At 48.9% G+C, this 9,575-nt stretch overlaps 1 long non-coding RNA gene across 1 annotated transcript; it reads right to left on the reverse strand.

Moving 5' to 3' along the window:
* Positions 1-5,385: 5,385 nt before the first annotated feature.
* Positions 5,386-9,191, reverse strand: LOC123093222 (uncharacterized). Its single transcript, XR_006445174.1, has 4 exons — positions 8,664-9,191; positions 6,821-7,655; positions 5,973-6,082; positions 5,386-5,681 (listed from the first exon to the last, which is right to left on the reverse strand). It is a non-coding gene; the product is annotated as an uncharacterized lncRNA (long non-coding RNA).
* Between the last annotated feature and the right edge of the window lie 384 nt (positions 9,192-9,575).

Genomic DNA, 9,575 nt, shown 5'->3' on the forward strand with positions numbered 1-9,575 from the left:
AGGCGGCGAGCAGGTGCGTGGCGCGCGCTGCGGTCGCCGTCGGGCACCTGCCTGCCTGCCTGGCCGGCAAGCAGCTCGCTGGAGCGGCGCTGGGCTGGGCCGGCAGGTGGGCCGGGTGCTGGCGCCAGGTAAGTTTTTCTATTTTTTTCTGTTTTCTGTTTTTTTAATACTTCTGCAACTTTGTTGAATTAATAAAAATACCTAGGAAACTCCTAAAATCACCAAACTACTCCTGGTCCATAGTTGGATTATTTCCAACATGAAACATTTTAGTTTGGAGATATTTGGGCATCTGAATATTTTATATAATTTTAAATGCCCAAATTCAAATATCTATGATTTAATTCAAAGACCCTAGGATGACCTAGGAAAATGTGCATCACTTTTGGCAGGGGTTCTGAACCAGGACAAAAATGATGGGCATTTTAGAAGGGCATTTCAGGTTCATTGAAAAAGTTTATAGTAAACCCTAGTTGGTTTCAGAGGGGGCTGGGGGTTCTGTCATCCCCATTTCAGGTTTCTGATGAAAGAATAAACATGATGCAACACTCTAATGCATGAACTAGCTAGGGTGTGACAGGGGAGGATCGTGGAATGGGCCCTGGAGCTATCGAATTTCGGTTTGAAATTTGAAAGTACCTCGACGATTCAGAGTAGAGTCTTGGCGGAGTTTGTCACGGAATGGACCTCAATGCCTGACGAAGAGGTACAGGAGACCGCTCTCCCCGGCAAGGAAACGAGCCACAACTGGATCCTGTACTTTGATGGTGCCTTCTTGCTTCAAGGCGCCGGTGCTGGTGTGCTGCTTGTCACACCCACCGGAGAGCACCTCAAGTATGTTATCCAGATGCACTTTCCCCGGGAGATGTCAAACAACAACACCGCCGAGTACGAGGGTTTGCTTGCCAGTCTCAGGATCACTGCAGACCTCGGAGTTAAGAAGCTCATCGTCAAGGGCGACTCATAGCTCGTCGTCAGGCAGATCAACAAAGATTATCAAAGCCCATTGATGGAAGCTTACGTAGATGAGGTGAGGAAACTGGAGGAGCGCTTTGACGGTATACAAGTGGTGCATGTCCCTCGGGCGGAGAACGACATCGCCGACTACCTGTCAAAGCACGCTGCCCTCAAGCTACCTATGGAACCAGGTACCTTTGTGCTTCAATTAACCCAACCATCCGTTGAGCCGTCGACCGGGAAGAGCAAGTGGAGGAAGCTAGGCCCCGACAAGTACTTCCCTACCGAGCTCCCCGGAGCCGCCGGCGAAGATGTTGCCGTGGATGCCGATCCTGCCACAGGGCAACCAACTCCGGCAGGACCTCAGGTCATGGCCGTGGAGACGGCCGCTCCCGCGGTAGAAGAGATGCCTTTGGTTCTTGCCGTCGAGCCACAGGCTCCAGCATGGGCACAACACACCGTCCGATTCCTTCAAAAAGGAGAGCTTCCTGAGGAGCAGGAAGAGGCAGAAAGAGTAGCCCGCCGGTCTGCTCTGTACCAATTCGTTGATAACGTATTGTATAGAAGAAGACCGAATGGGGTGAAATTGATGTGCATCTCCCGGGAGGAAGGACTAAAGCTGTTGGCAGAGATACATGGAGGCATATGTGGCTCCCTCATAGGGTCGAGGGCCCTTGCCGGCAAGGCTTTCCGACAAGGTTTCTTCTGGCCCACCGCCCTCCAGGATGCGACGGCACTAGTAACCAAGTGTGAAGCGTGCCAGTTCCATTCGAAGAAGCTTCATCAACCAGCTCAAGCCCTTCAAACTATCCCTCTCTCCTGGCCCTTCTCGGTCTGGGGGCTCGACATATTCGGCCCTTTCCACCGTGCTGTCGGGGGCTTTGAGTACTTGTACGTCGCAATCGACAAGTTCACAAAGTGGCCAGAAGTGGAAGCAGTAAGGAAGGTGACAGTGCAGTCAACCATCAAGTTTTTCAAGGGACTAGTGTGCCGTTTTGGGGTTCCCAACAGGATCATCACCGACAACGACACACAGTTGACAAGCCATGCCTTCATGCAATACATCAAGGATCTCGGCAGCAGGGTCTGTTTTGCTTCTGTGGCACATCCACGGAGCAATGGCCAAGCGGAGAGAGCAAATGCTGAAGTTCTGCGAGGCTTAAGAACGAAGACTTTTGACAGGCTCCGCAAGAGAGGAAGGCACTGGATTGATGAGTTGCCGGCGGTTCTTTGGTCGATCAGAACGACGCCAAATCGAGCCACCGGCCAAACACCCTTTGCCCTGGTTTACGGGGCAGAAGCAGTTCTCCCCACGGAACTCATATACGGGTCCCCTCGAGTGCTCGCTTATGATGAGCTTGAGCAAGAGCAGTTGCGCCAAGATGATGCGACGCTCCTTAAGGAAGATCGTCTCCGGGCGGCTGTGAGAGCAGCATGCTACCAGCAAGATTTGCGCTGCTACCATAGCCACAAGATTCATGCTCGAAGCCTTGAGGAAGGTGACCTTGTTCTTCGGTGCGTTCAGTCGGCCAAGAATTCGAACAAGTTGACGCCAAAGTGGGAAAGCCCTTATCGGGTAACATGAGTCACCAGGCCTGGCGCAGTCGGCTGGAGACCAAAGATGCCATTCCAGTGAGCAACTCCTGGAACATCGAGCATCTTCGCAAGTTTTACCCATAAGGCGCGGCTGCCTGGCCTCCCGGAAAGCCACCCTTTTGTACAAGCCTTGCCGGCAAGGCATGTAACCCTTGGTACAAAGCCAGGTGCAGACCCTGAGCATAAATAAACGAAGCGCTGGCGGCCTAAGTTATAGCATGCATGCTAGGTCGAGTCTCTTCCTCGGTTAGGGTTGATAGTGCTTAGCGGTGGCTAACCCCTAGCTTAGAGGTCGAGTGCGCGTCTCTCTGTTCTTCTCTATCTTCTTTGGTTCACAGGGCACATAAGCATTCTTGCCGAGCTATTTTGGAAGAAAGGAACGGACCGGCGTCCGGGCCCCGGCAAGCCTGAGTTGCCAGGGGCTACAAGAACAAGGATCCCTCTGCGGCAAGCCAAGGTCGCCTGGGGCTGCAGATCCAGATAAGTCCTTTATCCTCTATCATGCATTTCGTTATGGACTGGGATACGTGAAACCCCGTTCTATCTCTAAGCTTCCATGCCCCCCCTTTTCGGCACCCAAGGACTATCCCCTGGGTCCAAATTTGGTTGTAGCCACGGCAGCAAAGAAGGGGAACGAGGAGCCTAAGCCCACCTCATCCCTGCCTCCACCAAGAGTGTGAGAAAGGTCGAGCAAGGTGGGGGACGGCAAGGCCTGTTGCCGGGCAAAAAAGCGTTTGTCTTAAGGATAAAAAGGACTCACCCCTTCTCTTGGGTTCCTCCCGCAAACGAAAATCCCGGCAAACATCCCTTTTTCATTAAAAAACATCCTGTACAGGTACAGTTCATACGAAATGAAAAACAAGAACAAGGGGATTACAAGTTCTAAAGCTAACAAAGGCCTAAAGGCTTACAAGACTAAAAAGATATAAGGTGCCCGTAATCCCTTTCTTGTCCCTCTCCTCAGGAAATGGAACAAGAAAGCAGAAGGGCAAAAGGTGCGCCTATGCGAGCTACGAGTGGATGAGGACACCAAGAGAACATCTCGATGGCCGTGCAAGGGCTGGGTGGTGATGGTGGCGTCGGAGGCAGAGCTCGAAGACGAGGCGGCAGGACGTCAACACGCGATGAAGGCGTCGGTGCCTGCGTACTCCGACTTGACGGCCTTGCCGCCCGCCCTCTTCCTCTTCCGCAGCCTCCCTACACCAGCCGCCCAAGGAGACGACCCCGAGAATTTCAAGGAGCCGGCGACACAGATGATGGGGTCGCCAGTGCCGCCCGTAGCGGTGCCCGACACCTAGTCGGGCCCGTCATCCTGCCGCCCGCTGCCCTCGTCGTCGCTGCCGTTGTCTTCCTCACCACTCCCGCTTGAGGAGGAGTCTTCATCATCGGAGGAGCTCTCCACGTAGCACCTCACGCGGGTCCCTAAGTGCCTGAAGATCTTGATGGAGAGGAGGCCGCCCTCCATTAGTTTGAAATGGAGAGCGAGCCCATCTGTCAAGCTGTGGAGGCGAGCAAAGGTCTTCCACCCTTGGTGAAGATACATGACGTGAGGGGCGGGGAAATCGACGTCGGCCCATGTGCCATTGTTCCCACAACCCCTCATGTGCAGCCGCAGCGCCTGCGGCAGATCCAGCTCCATCTCCCGCGCAAATTGGGTCGAGAGACGAAGGCGACGGCACGGTGGATGGCGCAGCCTAACAAAGAATTCGCAGGGGTTGTCCCCGGCATGGCCCTCCATTGGAGGAGGGGCTGCTGGAGGAGGCGAGGCTGATCTGCCGCCCCGTCCTCCTCTCCCTCGAGCACCACGACGGCCTCGACCTCACCCCTCCCCCTTCCTCTAGTGGCCGGCTCCGCCGCTACGAGCTCTTGGGGAGGAGCGTTGCGCTGTCTGGCCAAAACCCTCGCCGCCACCGATGAAGCGTCACCACGCCCCCTCGCCATGGCAGAAGAAGAAAGGAAGCAGGAATAAGGAGAGGCAGATGACAAAAGGTTGAGGGGCACCGTTCCTCCCGCTCCCCTCTTTATAAAGGGGCGGGGGCGAGGCTCGGCCGCCACCTCTGGGCCAATCCGGCTTCTTGAAGTTACAGCAAGCGGGGCCGTCGACTGCCCTCCCCGCTCCATTGAAGGCGCGTGGGAATCGACCCGCATGCACGCGACTACCCACGTCCCGTGCCCCTGTGATTCGCTCTGCGTAATGCATGCAGCGAACATGGCGCAAGGGGCGGGCTCAGTGGGCACTACAAGAAATATGTCAACTTACGACCATCACTATTGGTCACTGAAAGGTCCTTGTTTTTCATTTGCGACCTTTTTGTGACCAAAAACAGAAGGTCAAAAGCTGGCGGTCGTAAACTGAAATTAATGACCTTCTCTGTGAGAAGGTCGTGGAATTCCATGACCAAAACAAAAGGTCGTTGATTCCATGACCTTCTGTTTTGGTGGCTAGCTCTCTGCCCAGGCCACGTCGGATCCGACGTGGCAATCTGACGTGGAAAAATTGCGACCAATTGAAAAGGTCAAAAATTAGAATCGGCCCGGTCCAATTGGGTGTTTATATGGGCCAAGCCCATTAATTCAGCCTTTTTTATATTTTTTTTCTCATAATTTTCACTAGCTACATGTGCCTGGCCCAGTAACTCAGCCTTTTTATTTCAAGCCCTCATCTATTTCGCAGTCCATTTCATTAAGCTTTTTGTATCATATTTGCATCATTGCACAATATTCCGTGCACTATTGTTTGGGCCATTGCCTTTTTAGAGCCCAAATATTATTCGATCCAATAGAACATTCAATCTTTTTCAATCACAGATTTCAATTTTACACATTTCAACAGCAAACAATAAATAATTTTCTCAATTAAATGATCAAATCCAGAAATCACTAAATGAAACTCAAACAACACGTACATGACTACACGGTCCATCAAGTTTACATACAATCAAATACACAGGAACCAAAACATGGTGGCAACTTCAACTAAAACTATGATGCACATCTCCAGGCTGATCTTTGGTCACAACAGCAGCCACCTCGACAACATAAGATCCCGATCTCTATAAATTATTTACTTAAAGATTCTTCTCCTGGAGTTCCTTGTACACCAACTTTTGACGAATGAAGGCCAAAATCTGCGGATTATAAATCAGAAAAGTTAGGGAACATAATCAAGTGTAGCCCTGCATATAACATTCTCCTAACAATGAAACATAGCTACAGAATTTGAGATCTAATAAGAAACCATGCATATAACATTCTCATAACAACAAAACTGAGATATATTTGGAAATGGCAAATGACAAGTATCAACCTGCTTCTAGATAGTAGAGCAATCATGTCAAAATTATTCAGATATCTTGATATGTGTGTCACATTATACATGCATCAAGCTTTAGGCCATCAATTTTAGGATGAGTAGATACCTAACTTCATGTCGATGATATGGATGGTCTATAGTAGAACATCTGGTAAGCACCATCTTTGATGCTGAATGTTGCAGATACTTGTCCATTTAGTAGTCTATCATGCGCTCCTGCCATCGCGCCAAAGAGGATATGGTAAGTCTAAAATACTATTAGCAGCCCACAATGCTAAGAAGGCGCTTTAAGATAGTGAACCAGTGGATATCAATCAAGCAAACTAGTTTACTCCTTACATACAACAGTCAGGAATTAGTACAGTTGTTGAAGCAGGAGTAAGCTGATCATATAACATAAGAGTCAGGAATTCTAGGCTTATTGTTAAGAAAAAATGATACAAGGTAAGATTTTGTTTAACAGTAGGTCTAAGAAAAAAACTATGCATTTGGTGAGAATATAGCAACAGATTAAGATCATATTGTTCAGCATCACACAGATAGTAGAACAATGCTACAGGAAGCTATTTGCATAAAGTAGAGAACTACAAAACAATCTATTGACCATCCTACTGGTAGCAAGGGCATAAAGATAATCACTTAATAAGATAAGAAGTAGACATGAATAAATCACATAACTATGTACAATTCAATATTTCCTGCAGTTCAATACATGCACGACAGATTCACAGCAAAACTATATATAGCTGTACAAACATGCATGAATAGAAAAGCAACCAAACTACAAGAACACATAAGGAAACAGAGGGAATCACTATAACCTATGGAGTGACAAGAACATATATGAACTCAAAATAATGCCCAGCTAGACAAAAAGAAGCTGGATTAGTCGGAATCAGGCGACAGATCGACAACGCTGATTTTGGGGGCGGGGTGGAGGCACGCTCCGCTCACCTAACGACCACCTCTGTCGCCGCTGATGAGAGCCGTGTCGTCAAGTCTCACAGCCACCAACTAGTGCCACTTGCTCCCGCGGTCACCACCTTCATCGTCGACGAGGCGGTGCTGCCGGACCTGCAAAAAACAGAGGAGGCGTCTCGAATCAGGCGACATAATCCAGTGAATGGACATCACGCTTGCCAACTAATTAAATATTCGCAGTGCTACAAAAACATTTCATTAACAAATTTGATTCAGGAAGTAGCTTATTGACTATGACAAAAATGCTTAGAATAAAAATCCTTTCAAGATCATGTTTGGTGCATACAGATCATCCTTATGGCAGGTAATAATAAAGTTGATGATATCAAATAGAATGAACCACTAACGGTAATATGTTTGGTGCATAATCATGATATTGGTACAAAACACGTGTGATAGATTGAAAGAGAATGAACTTTATGGTCCTATACGAATCTCACAATCTCAGCATAGAAATAATATGAAGGGTCACAACAGTCACATGATGACACACATTTGAGGTTACAGTATTTCCCTCACATCTCATAGCTAATATGACCATCATCAACGACCGTAAACAGTGGTTTTAGCCCCAAGCCACCAACACACCAAAAACGGCAAGACAAGATGGCTTGGGGCTAAAACCAGTAATCGGCGGCAGGAGGGGAAACCAGTAATTGACAAGATGGCAAGACAAGATGGCTTGGTTTTAGCCCCAAGCCACAATCCATGGCGCTTTGTCAATTGTTGTTGCAGTTCATATCATTGACGCTTCATTCCTGTTTGCGAGAAATACATCGGCGGGCAGGAGGGGAAACGTGAGCCTGACCTGGAGTAAACAGGCATAAGAATGTATGTCAGATGCAGCCAAAAAACAAATAAGATGATTAGTCAACTAAAACTACACAAGCCTTCCATTTCCTTGTATGGCATGTTTGTTTAGGTTCCATACAGACATGGAAAGCATCTATCAATCAAACTATACAAGTAGTAAAAATAAGAGGGAGTGCAAGCAAGCAAGCAAGCATGAGATAATGTTCCACTGAAAAATAGAGTATTGGCAAAGAATAGAGTATACAAGCTACACAAGTCTGTATACACTAGATTAGGAAATGTATGAAGAGGGGACACCTGAAACTATACAAGTCTGTCTGTAATTTATACTAGATTAGGAAATGAATGAAGACTAGATTAGGTAGTGATCCACTGTTTGTTTCCATTTTCTTGGTAGGAATAGATACATACATAGATAGATACATAGATAGAAAAAGAGCAGCACATGTATCAATTGAAAGAAAAACAGTGGGTGGATTGATGTTTGTGCAAGCAAGCAAGCAATGAAAGAAACTGAGCCAAGCAATCCCGCTAAGACTACCAGGCACATGGCGCAGCCACCAAATTCAATTTTAAAATGGAACAACACATGGGGAGTAGTACTTGCTGGATAATAAGCAGTTGATATGCTACAGCAACACAAGCATACTACTAGTACCCAAAATTTGAAGAGGAAAAACTGCGCAGATACAGCTAACGCATTTGGGAGCAGATAATCTGGTGGACGGGAACTTGCACTGTCGTTGCTGTTTGGTCCTGTCGTGGGGAAGCAATGCGGCCCGGTAGCGGAGGAACTAGCGCTGCGGTGAAGGCCCAAAATGAATCAATTGCCAGCCAACCCAAGACAGATGGATTGCTCGCCCAAAGCACCGGACCAAACCCAATCAATCAATCCCGTGAGCCGAGCCGCCGCAACGAAATAGGAGCAGCTAGGACGAGCGAGAGCGACGCGAAGGGAGGGGGAGGAGGAGGAGAGGATAAGGGGGGATATCGAATAGGTCACCGGATCGAGGGAGATGTTGTCGTGGAGGTTGTCGAAGACCTGCTTGATGGACCAGCAGACGTAGTCTCCGCACAGGTACCTGGTCAGCGGCGGCGGCACGGACACCATGACCGGCTGCTCCCCCTCCACCGCCGCCGCCGCAGCGGTGCAGTACTTGCCCATCGCCCCTTCCCCCTCCACGGTTCGCGGAACCCCCACCACCTGGCTTGGGGAAGGTTCGAGGCGTGCGTGCGGCGGGCGAGAGGAGAGGAGACAGGTGGGTGTCGTGTAGGCGGTGAGAGGATGACCATCTTCCGCGCAGGTGCTGGGACGCGGATCTCAGCTGCTCTGGTGTGTGTCATAGTGGCTCTAGTGCGGTTGATGGAGAGGGCGAGAGAAGGAGGGTGGCGAGCTCCGCTGGAGGGATTGGATCTGGGGCGGGAGGGATTGGATCTGGGCGGCAGCGGCGGTTGGAGTGGGAGAGGATCTGAGTTAGGGTTCGGGTGGTTGGGCTTCGGGGAGGGGTCGTGGGGGGATCGCGAGAGATGGCAATTTTTTTCCTTGGCATTTTAGATGCAAAGGCAACAACCAATCACAAGCGAGCCCACGGATCACTCCCTTAGAACAAATCTTGACCATCCGATCCTCCTACATGCATCCAACGCTCCAAATCTCTCCCCAGATCCAACACTTCTCTCTCTCTCTCTCTCTCTCTTTATTCTTTTTCTTTTTTCACAAATTTTTGCAACAAATGAGGTTTTCTTGAATAAACAACCATTTTTTTTGCAAAATGGCATCACTATACTTTTCAAATCATCTCATATTGTGCATAAGGGTGAATCTTGAAATGATAAGCAATGTTACCGAAGTCAGTTTTTATTTTCTTTGCACACAAAATCATTTTCTATTTTCGGAGTACCAAAAATCAGTTTT

This window comes from Triticum aestivum, chromosome 4B, assembly GCF_018294505.1.
Source record: "Triticum aestivum cultivar Chinese Spring chromosome 4B, IWGSC CS RefSeq v2.1, whole genome shotgun sequence".
In the NCBI taxonomy this organism is placed as follows: Eukaryota; Viridiplantae; Streptophyta; class Magnoliopsida; order Poales; family Poaceae; genus Triticum; species Triticum aestivum.